The 10,173-nt window shown below is 40.5% G+C and overlaps 1 long non-coding RNA gene and 1 pseudogene across 1 annotated transcript in view; one reads left to right on the top strand and one right to left on the bottom strand.

Moving 5' to 3' along the window:
* Positions 1 to 1,882: 1,882 nt before the first annotated feature.
* Positions 1,883 to 2,966, bottom strand: LOC122673205 (annotated as a pseudogene).
* A 6,711-nt stretch (positions 2,967 to 9,677) lies between these two features.
* The window catches only part of LOC122673391, a 74,266-nt gene continuing 73,770 nt past the window's right edge, over positions 9,678 to 10,173 (top strand). The window contains exon 1 of the long non-coding RNA XR_006334672.1: positions 9,678 to 9,990. This is a non-coding gene — a long non-coding RNA (uncharacterized LOC122673391). The remainder of the gene's footprint in view (positions 9,991 to 10,173) is intronic.

The raw sequence follows: 10,173 nt of genomic DNA, 5'->3' as shown, positions 1-10,173 counted from the left end.
TCTTTTTCTAAAGTACTGAGAAGTGTATCTTCCTTTCCTCAAATTGAGAAATAATTGGAATGTAAAAACTGTGTAAGTTTAAGGTGTAATCTCTCAAAGCTAACTAACATTTTATTTCTTCTCATGCAGCATTTTAGATGTTAACCAGAGAAAAAACTAGTTCTGGCCAGGAAGGGATATGATTTAGAAACTAATATTTACACTGAATTTTTTTTTTGAAAAGCCATTTAAGAACATAAATTAATCTTTACAACACTGTTGAAAAGTAGTTAATGATAGGAAGGATGATCACTACTCCCATATTACAGATGAGTAAAACTACACTCAATGTTTAGAGACCAAATTAAAATTATCACTCGTGTGGCAAAACATTTATGACTGTCCCCACCTGATATTTCATGCTTCAAGTTTTTTTAATGCATAATCATCTCTTGGATGAATAATTGTATTGCTCTGAGGTCTTCAGTAGAAAAAATACTGAAGTAATAAGACAAGGCACGTGGAGTTTGGTCAGTACACGATGGAATATCATTACCCTCTACTGCACACCCAGTGGTAGAGAAAACTTGTACATCACTGACATACTTCATCACTTCCCGTACAGGCATCATATTCAATTAAGGAGAGAACTTTCTGTCAACAAACCTGACATGCTCACCTAGGGAATGTCACAACCTCCCCCAAAATCCATATTCAAGTTATAACGGACTGACAGCTTCACAGATGAAGGAGTGTTCCTTGATTTTTACCTGCTTTTGCTGCAGAACAAAGAAAAGTGTACAAAGCATGAATAAATAAACTTAATTAAGTTTAAGGAATATGGTTGAGCAATGTAAATCCAGAGCAAACAAAGTCGTGGAGCATTAAAGAACAGCTTAATGAAATTCTGATCAACAGGAAAATAATGAAACGCTGCTCCAACTGATTCAATAAAGTTGGTTCTTGGTGATTTAGGAAGGCAAATGTTCACTTGCAAGTGTTTACTTTTGAGAAGTAATTTCCTACACTCTTTAGACTGATACATATCTTGAGAATTTCTATATTTTCTAATATATTTGATAAACTGCTGATCGTTTTCCCTTGCTGTGTTGATCTATAAAATGATTCATAACAGGCTCCAGAAATTAAAAAAAAAAAAAAGGATTTAAAAACTTCAGTGGAAAAGCACAAAGACTAGGGTTATCAAAAAACACAAGTGCCCGGTCCCAGAAGTTTTGACAGATGTCATTCTCTGGGACAACTTTTCCTAGGTGGAAGGTATTTCTCATGATAGTGTTGGTTTCATCTATTTTTTTTTCTGCACTGTACTTTTTAATTGCACAGGTAGTTTTAAATAAGCAGAGAAAGCACCTTCTAAAAGTTACATTCGCAGGGAAAGATTCCATCAAGTATTTATATCACAAATTTCTATAATTTACAAAACATTCTTGATGGTTACTTGAACTGCACATGGGGGAAAAGGAGCCCCCTCTGGTAGGTGTTCTGCTTGCAGAAGCAAACCAAAGGACCTAAAATGGAGGCAAGCCTGGAATGCTGAGAAAGGGAAAGAGAAATGATAAAGGGCCATTCACTAATTCCATGTATAAGACACTGTCCCAGTGGCCCTTGTATAAATACTTCAGGGAAAATTACTGCCCTTAAGATAAAGGTGCACACCCCCAGAAGCTTAATTCTGATTATAGTAATGTATCTGCATACCCTGGACCTCTGAATATTAAAAGACAATACTTGGGGTGACCTATGAGTTTTGAACCAATACTTTTGAGGAATTATCTAGGACCATACACCCTCTGCTTTGGCTTTTTGGATGAAGCACAGGCCTCCGTGCTGTCCTCCAGGCTGTGTAATAGTCAAGAAAAGACCATCAATATTGGATCACTCTTTAGACACTCATCAGCCAGGGAAAAAGTTTCACTGGCAAAAGGGTCCTCCCAAGAATGGTCAGAGAGGACCTGTCACTCAAGGGAGAAGGAGAACCCTCATAGCTACAGTCACCACAAGCATCGGCAGGCAGGAAGACGGCTTCAGGCAGTGGCTGATTGAAAGCGGATCTGAGATATCCAGCTCCGGAATGAAGTCATCTTCTACAAGTTCTTCCTTCACTAAGACGGTGAATTCAGGGTGATCTTTTTCTGAGGTGAAAGGTGCTTCCTCAATCTTCACTACCACACTGACTTGGCTCTCTATCTCAGAGGGTATCTCTAAGACTAGGTCCTCTGTACATATGTGGTCAAAGCGAATCAGTTCATTAATGGCTTCCAGCTTGGCTGATGACATCCTCGGGGATAGACAAGGGGAGGTCGGTAAGGAATTGGGTCCTTCTGAGTCCGCTTCTGGGAGCTACTCCAGTCTGGCGGACTCTGGGGAAGGACATCTGAGGAACATGACCGGGTCCAAGTTGAAGAAAGTGTCAAACAGGATGTCAGACTCAGAGTCTGAAGAGTCAACACCGTGAGAATCCATGGGGAATGTTCTGGAGGGGTGACGACTGGTTCTGCAGCTGCTGTGGACTCAGCAGAGGAGGCCACCGGCCCGGCTCCATCCCCCCGGTCTCTGCTTCCTCTTTAGTCATCCATCCCCAGGAGCTGTCTTAACTTCTGGTTCTCAACCACAAACGAGGCCAGGAGTTTTCTCTTGTGAAAGCTAATTTTTCTAGCAGTTTCTGGTTTTCTTCTCCCAAATCTGCCACTTGTTGTTTCAGCTCACTCATTCGAGCTTTCTTTTGGTCTCTGGCGATCTGAGCTGGTACTCTTTCCGTTTCCCCGCAGCGCCTTCTCCTCCGGGCTCAGCTGCGCCCGGGGCGCCCTCCCAGCTCCGCACCCAGCGCGCCCAGCGAACACCTCCTCCGGGCTGCGCCGTGCTGGCCCGCCACCAAGACCCGCAGGGCCCGGCTGCGGGCCGGCAGGACTGCGCAGTACTTTGGATGCCTGGGCGGCCGGGCTCTGCGCGGCTACACCCACCACCATGGCCTAAGCGTTTCTGCCAAGTTCATCTAACTTAACCTCTTACCTGACCTGTTGTTCTATTTTCGGACTTTCCCCCTGTGACTCCAGTCTTTTCGGAGATGTCACATTAGCCACGTCTTCGGATGAAGATATCCACGAACTAAAAGGCAAAGGTTAAGGCATTCATGAAATAATTTAAATTATAAATGACGTCATTAATCTACATCTTAGTGCATGCTTACACGTGAATCAGATGGCCACGACCTTCTGAATAGGGTGAGTACAGAAAGTTTTACCCGGACAGAGAAAGGCGTGAACAAGTGAACTGTGACTCCTAATGTCCTCGAGGAGGCCTTTTTTTTTCTGTTCAGAAATTGTTGTGTCTCTAATTTTAGACTTTAAACATGACTTCATGAAAAAAACAGTGGAGAGAGAGAAATAGAGAAACACACAGGTCCACTTCTACGACTAAACACAATGCTATTTCGTATGAAAAAATAAACAATGAAATTTCTTCACATTCAACTACAAATACTACACCTTTTCTTCCTTGGATGACTTCACTTTTAAAAAGATACATACAGAATAGCTAGTGATATTAGTATATAAATTGGAAAATATAAAATCTAGAAAACCAGAGGAAAAAACTCAGATGTCCAGGATTCAGTTCCTCTAATATAATTCAAAGTCAGGAAGTTAAAAGGAAAAAAAGGCAGCAGCAAGTTGTCTAAATAATGGCACAAAACTTCATGGTGAATGACATGCATTTATCTAAAAATACTCTTGCTTTTCATTTTCATTTGGATATATTTCTATGAAGTTTGGTTAAGATTTTCCAAAATAATATCAGTTAGATATAGAATAATGGAGGGAAAAGCTTAATAGGGATTCTGATTTTAAGGATTTTAATGATGATTCTATGCTACCAACAAAGACATAAATGCTCCCTCCATGTTTGTTCTATTATTTTTTCATTTTCTTCATTTTAATTCTTCAACAATGTGAATGCTGTGTGCATGTAATATGGCAGGTACAATGCTGGACCCTGAGGTTTTACACTGCTGTGACACGAGGGTAGGGCAGTTTCTTATGCTTCCCCAGTGGCACTAGTCATAAAGAACCTGCCTGCCAATGCCGGATATATAAAGAGATGTGGATTTGATTCCTGGGTCAGGAGGATCTCCTGGAAAAGGACATGGCAACCCACTCCAGAATTCTTGCCTGGAGAATCCCTTGGACAGAAGAGCCTGGTGGGTTATAGTCCATAGAACTGCAAAGAGTCAGACACCACTGAAGCGACTTCACACACAGAGCAATTTCCATATAATTAAGGCAGATTTCTATTTTAAAATGCTGGAATGAATTTTTTTTTTAATTTTGCAATTTCATTTATTAATAGTTTTGGGTATTTGGACACCTTACTTGACATTTTTGATGCTTAGTTCTTTATTCCACAAAATAAGGAAATAGAAAATTCTTAAGCACCTGGTCGGTGCATGGCACATAATGATGTGACATATTATCATGTCATTTATAATGTGACACATTAGTGTCATTTAGTATTAAAGGCAAAAATTTCAGCCATTCTGAAAATGTACCTACTTAAGCCCAGTTTACCTCCAATGTTTTTGCATACCTATATTTTACTATTTTTACCTCCAGTTTATTTTTGTTTTCATTCCTCCTTGAGAGACATTTGAAATATATAAGGTATTCAGAAACTTGAAGTAGGAAGTTTGGTTTTAAAATTGACAGAAGATCTGAATAGACATTTTTCAGAAAAAAGACAAGTAGATAGTCAACAGGCATGAAAAGATGTTCAGCATCATCAGTTATTAGGGAAATGCAAAACAAAACCACAATGAGATTGTTACTGAGCTCAAGTTCTTGTGCCCAAGGCACAGTGAGGCCAAACATCAGCGTCTGGAGCAGAAAAAGGTTTGCAAGGAGATAGGTGGCTCATGGCTTAAAAACCCTGAACTCTCTGAAAACTTTCAGCAAAATCCTTTTATAGGAAAGGTGAGGGAGGAATGTGGTTAGTTGTTGCAAACTTCTTGGGGTCAGATCCTTTGTGCTTGAAGTGAGCTCACAGTCAGGTCATGCTATTCCTGTAAACCTCCTCCAAAACAAATGTTATTCTCCATCCTGACAAGAAATGGCAAGGTCCTAAGTCTTAACTTTCATCCTCTGAGGTCAGGCCCTGGCTAAGAGAAGGCAGTCCCTACTCCAGCCTGTTAACACTGCCCGGGAGTCTCACGGAGCACACAGTCCGGGTCCTCCCACCGGTGCACAGGCAGAGCTGAAGAGGCATATCTCCGCTGGTGATGCCCCCGTGGCCGGGTCCCCAGACCCTGCCCAGCTGTCATCACGGAAGGAGCGAGGCATCCAGTTCCCACCAGTCCTCAGGCTCCTGAGGCCCCAAACAGGCCCGATCCTGTGGACCACAGCTCATGGAGACTGCTGTGGCTATTAGGTTGTGGAGGCAGAGATGGGGGAGAGGTTTACTGCTGCTTCAAGGCCTGGACCAGGCTGATTGGTTGCCATGGAGTGGGTTCTGGAGCCCTGCAGGACACAGCCCTCAGCCTGTCCCTGCCCTGGCCTTCTCCAGCTCACCCGTAGGCGCAAGGCTGGAGGGTCTGGAGAGTCTAGGCGAGAAGACTGCAATCCACCTTTCATCTCACTCTCTGCAGCCAGCACCATTGCCTGGCTGACTGCTTGGAGGAAGTTCTGTAACCACTATGCTTAGGATCTCATGCTAATGGCCTAGTGCAGCCCTTATTACAATACAATCTCTCCCTTTTCCTGTAGGACAAAAACAGAAATGTAAAGTCCAAAACTTTCCTCAAGTTTTTCACAACCATTATAAAAAACAGTATAAACAATCCTCAAAAAATTAAAGATAGAACTAAGATATAGTCCAACTATTTCACTTCTGGATATTTATGTGACAAGCATGAAAACACTAATTTGAAAGATATATGAACTGTTATGTTCATTGCAACATTGCATACAATAGTCAAGATATGCAAACAACCTAAAGGTCCTTTGATGGAAGAATGGGTAAGGAAAATACACACACATACATATATGTGTATCTATCTATCTATCTATATATAGGAATACTACTCAGCTATAAAAAAGAATGAAGTCCTGTTATTTGTAACAACATGAATGAACACTGAAGGTATTATGTTAACTGAAATAAGTCATACTGAGAAAAATGTCATATCATTTCACTCATATGTAGAATATAATAAAACAAAGCAAATTCATAGATACAGGAAATGGAGTAGTGTTTATCAGAGAGAAAGTGGGTTGGGGGTAGGTAAAAGGCATGAAGGAGATCAACTGTATGGTGATGAGTGATAACCAGACTTATAGCAGTGATCATTTTGTAGCATACACAGTTGTCAAATTATAATGCTGTACACTTAAAATTTATCTAATTAAAAGAAAAAAGGTAAGTAGGGAGTTAAATTATAGATTGAAGTTGTGTTTTAGATGCTTGAGTATCTGGACAATTGAACCTGTTTTCTATAAGTGAAGAATTCATTGTATTGTTTTTCATATTCTATATTTTCATTACCTTTGGAAATAACCTATGTATTTAAAATTTCCAGCTTTTTGTGAAAATGTTAGCTGTTTACTCCAACTCTGTGTTTTTTTTAACTTAGAAAAGAAAGCAGCAACAAATGCATCAACTTTCACCATAAAAATATTGATTTGGGTTCATTATGATACATATTGTTGCTTCTAGAATCATTACATTCACTCACTAATTCCCAGAAGCAGACTTTCCTACCTTTTTAGAAACACAATAAGCCATCCACAATGTCACCCAGGGCATAATTGTAATTATAGCTAAAAAAATTTATGGCTTCAAACCAGTTAGATACATTTGAAGATAAACACAAGCATAAACGTGGCTCAGCATTAGCACAAAGCCATCTCATGAGTGCTGCCAAACATCTGTGTTGGAAAGAAAGAAGCGAACGCAGAAGCAGACTCTGTTTTCTCCATCTCTGCACGTGTGTTCTGAGATGACACACAAGGGTGTATGTGAACAAATAATGAGAGAATGTTGTGATCAGCAAGACTCATTACTCGTCTCATGTGAATTTATGTTGGTAATTTTGTTGTCAGTTTTTTTTCTCACTAATTCTGTGATCCTGAACAGAAAGCAAAGTCAAATCAGAGTTAATAATATTAGTTCATTTCTAGGTCTCTGAATGAACTTCTCGGGCTGTTTATAGTTACAGGTCTTTGAAATAGGGAAAGGTTGCTATCGATCAGATTGGGAATGGAGCCCACTTCTTTGTTACCTCCAGCTACATAACATAATGGCTCCACATATCTTCTCCTGTTGGCACTGTTTTGTATACCATGGATTCCAGTTTTGCACTTAAGTGAAAGTGAAGTTGCTCAGTTGTGTCTGACTCTTCGCGACCCCATGGACTGTAGCCTACCAGGCTCTTCCGTCCATGGGATTTTCCAGGCAAGAGTACTGGAGTGGGTTGCCATTTCCTTCTCCAGGAGATCTTCCCAAGCCAGGGATTGAACCCGGGTCTCCCGCATTGTAGGCAGACACTTTACCATCTGAGCCTAAGTGCTCCACATATATGTGCTGATCATGTGATGAGGAGAATGAGTTTATTCAATATGTCACACTCCTAAGATTGAGGTGAATCAATTTGAGTATAATGACCTTGGTTAAAGCAAACACTCATCTTTATTATATAATAAACTATACTAAATGCTAGGATATACTGAGGAGAAAAAAATCAACATAATTCTTGTTGGATGAAGGGCAAAATCTTGTGGGAAAGAAAATATTAATTATATAATGAATGATGGCTAAGAAATAAGAGGTGTCAGTGCAAGTTACTGGCAAATAGGAGAGGGAAGAAGAGCAGTTTATGCCGAAGTTTCAGCCCTTGAGATGGTCTTGTGATGAAAGGATTATAGGAGGATTGCAAGACATCAGTAGGGAAAGTGGAGTGGTCTATGACTTAAAATGAGACTGGGGAAATGGGAACACAATTTTTGTTACTATTTTGTTGTGAGAGCAACAGGAAAATATGAGGGGCATGTCACTGTGGCTTTGGGGTATAAAGAATTGATGAGAAGGAGTCAACTCTAGACATAAATGAACAATGTAGTGGGGAATTTAGCCCCACCCAAAGAAAAGTCTAACTTTTGATCCTGGCTCCTATCAGGTAAGCTTTAAACCCTTAGAATTTGTTGAGTGTTAGGAGTCTTTGTCTAGTAGCAGGTCCCAGGTATGAGTAAGATGAATCCAAATAATGGTGAAAGTTTAGTCCTTTTTCTAATAAAATATTGTACAGATTTTAGTATTTTAAATTGTTAATCAGATGAAGATTACATAGGCTATATTGTTCATACTGTTTAATGCATGTTTCTGGAGTCTCACAGACACATGCTTCTCTGGACTCATAATAATCTCTTTATTGCATACTCCACTAATACATATCTTTCTGAGCTTATTGTGAAAAATTATGAGGCCTCAGGTGTCTAATGTAAATACCAAATGATGTTTAAAACTGTCTTTACCCTTATTTTTGAAGTAGATTTCTAATGAGAAAACACTGCCGTGACATCCCTTGCTTCTTTAAATTAGTATGCTTCGTGTGAAAATAAGGGATTGATTGTCATTTTATCAGAGATGTTAAGTATTGTTTGATCATCTAAAGGACTGTTCTAAGAAGGAAATATCTATCTTACATTATTTTGGGAGTCTGGCAGTTTAACAGCTTAAAAGTATTATATGCTCTGCAGAAATGGAGGTGTATATACTCAGAAAATCTTAGGAACATGGAAATGAGAATATTTTGAACTTGCTTAGGTTATTTAGACTGTTCTAAGGCTAACCTTCCTATAGTATGAAAATAATGTGACATTGTCATCAAATCAAAGACTTATATTTAACCCCTGTGAGTTTGCCAGGAAGAGTGAGAGAATGATAGTCACTGTATAAGATTTTTTGAAGACTGGAATCTCTCTTGTTTTTTGAGTACACAACATTATCTCCACCTGCACAAGCTGGCAAACAGCTGGCATCAGGGGATTGACTCATTATGTGAAAATAAACCTAATCCATTTAGGCTAGCTTGTACTTCATGGGACACAATATTAGTATATTAATGTTCATCAGTAGAAGAGGGGGAAATCTCAAAGCAGATATGTTAAGTTCAACCTTTGAAGGTATTGGCAAATGCAGTCAACAACTCTGCCTCTCCATATGTAAAAACATTCAGTAAGCTGAAAAGCTTAAATCAACGTTAGTTGATGTTACTTATAGATCTTAAAGACTAGAATGTCACCAGCATCACAAACTGCTCACAGATATTTTATGATGTAATTTTAAAGTCAGCATTCTAACCTAATACTTTCATCTAGTAGATGAGCAAGCAGGTCCTGAGACCTTATGGGACTTCTTAAAAGAAGTTCACACTGGAAGTCAATAGGAAGTGTGATTGGAATCTTATATTGACACTACTTTTACATTATCACTAACACTGACTTTTTTGAAATATTAGTTTTTGAACTAAATCTCTTACTATAAAAATTTGCCTGAATTTGAGATTTCCCAGCTTGTTTGCGTAGCCACAATGACAATGACGAAAGTGCCAATGATGTTTTGAAGTCGCACCAGTGTAACGGGGGCGGGGCAGGCGCACAGCCCTTGGCGCGTGACGGTCAGCTTGAGACCCAGAGAGCAGGGGTGAGAGGCCTGGCGGGCCAGCAGTCCGCAGGCCAGTGATCCCCGCGGCGGCGAGTGCAGGGAGAGACAGATCACAGGCTTCTCCGTGGGGCCCTCCAGACCCTGTGGCCTCCGGGATGTCAGTGAGCGGGGAGGCCGGCCGACAGGCTGAGGATTGAGTCCCAGACAGTTCCAGACCCCTCGCTGTGGCTGCCCACTGGCCAGGCCTTAAAGCAGCAGTAAATCTCGCCCCAACACCACCTCCACATGGGCTGCCGTCCGTGGAGGCCTCGGCAACTGGAGTATACGGACGCAGCCTTTAAGGTAATATCTTCAGCTAGCTCCAGTCTCTCTGTTCTAATTTCAAAAGTTGGTTCAGCTGAAATCAGTTGTCTCCCCTTAGAAGGTGGCCTGAGGTCAGGGTTAAGTTGTAAACACGTTGCACATCAGTGCTTCGGGTCCAGCCAGAAGTGCAATTACTGTAAGCTGGGAATGAACCTGATTGGT

This window comes from Cervus elaphus, chromosome 17 (assembly GCF_910594005.1).
Source record: "Cervus elaphus chromosome 17, mCerEla1.1, whole genome shotgun sequence".
NCBI lineage: Eukaryota > Metazoa > Chordata > Mammalia > Artiodactyla > Cervidae > Cervus > Cervus elaphus.
The sequence above is the reverse complement of the archived record's forward strand: the minus strand, read 5'-3'. Positions and strand labels throughout refer to the sequence as shown.